The sequence below is a fragment of the Buceros rhinoceros genome, unplaced genomic scaffold (assembly GCF_000710305.1).
Source record: "Buceros rhinoceros silvestris isolate BGI_N320 unplaced genomic scaffold, ASM71030v1 scaffold1528, whole genome shotgun sequence".
NCBI classification, from domain to species: Eukaryota; Metazoa; Chordata; class Aves; order Bucerotiformes; family Bucerotidae; genus Buceros; species Buceros rhinoceros.
In genome coordinates this window covers 45-993 of record NW_010426139.1, presented here as the reverse complement: position 1 = coordinate 993, position 949 = coordinate 45, and positions in this window count along the sequence as shown.

Here is a 949-nt window from a genome sequence, read left to right as displayed (position 1 = left end):
TGAACCGTTATAAAGCAATCTATAGCAACATTTCTGCAGCAGATAAATGTTCTTAAAACAGTAAATTCAGATTTCTTTAGACGCTCACGATCTCCCTCCGGCTCCTTCGAGCAGGGATCCGGGTTGAGGGATGGGATATATTTGGAACCGTGTTTCAAAACGCACGTGTCATTTGGCTTCTGTACAAACGGTGGCAAAATTTAATTCATAAAAGTATGCTACGAATCCACTTTTAAAAAAAGTCAACGCTTAAGCTGCTGGACGCGACGAAGCGGGTCAGCACCCTCCGAACTCTTTTCCACATCAAGCTCCGTGAAGCAGCATCCCTCGTGGGTGCCGAGAGTGGGGGAGTCGTGTCGAGACCAGTAAACACGATGCTTTCGTCCTGGCTCCCCTTATACAACATGTAGTGTTTGGGAGAAAAATAGCTCCATTTCAGTTTCAAACCTCACAAGCCTCCGGGTGAGGGGAGGAAGTTTTGTCAGTTTTTTTGATTAAAACTACCTTTAAAAAAACAACACACAACCCACCAGCTACACGTGGGCAAACGCTTCGTTTTTCTTTACTAATGCTGAGGGATTTAGTGTTACCCAGAAGAGGGAAAGGGGAGAAACAACAGTTCGGTAGCAAACCAACCTTCGGGCTTCCCGAGAAGTGGCAAATCTCTAGTCCTTCCGCCAGTCAGCGAGAGCCGCGCATCTCCCCTCCTCTCCCCCGACTCCGCCGTCCTTCTCCCGGGCCGTGCAACACCAGCACTCCCGAATCCCAGCAAGATTTCAAATTCTTCTAAGAGATTTCCATCCCCTCCCCCCCCAGAGGCTATATTTGGTATTTAAACACAGAAGAGTGACTGAAAAAAAAAAATATTAAAAATGCAGTATCCAGCCACTGGGGAGGAGGGTGATAGATTCTTTGTGGCAAATCCTTGATTCCGTGCTTCTAGGAGAAC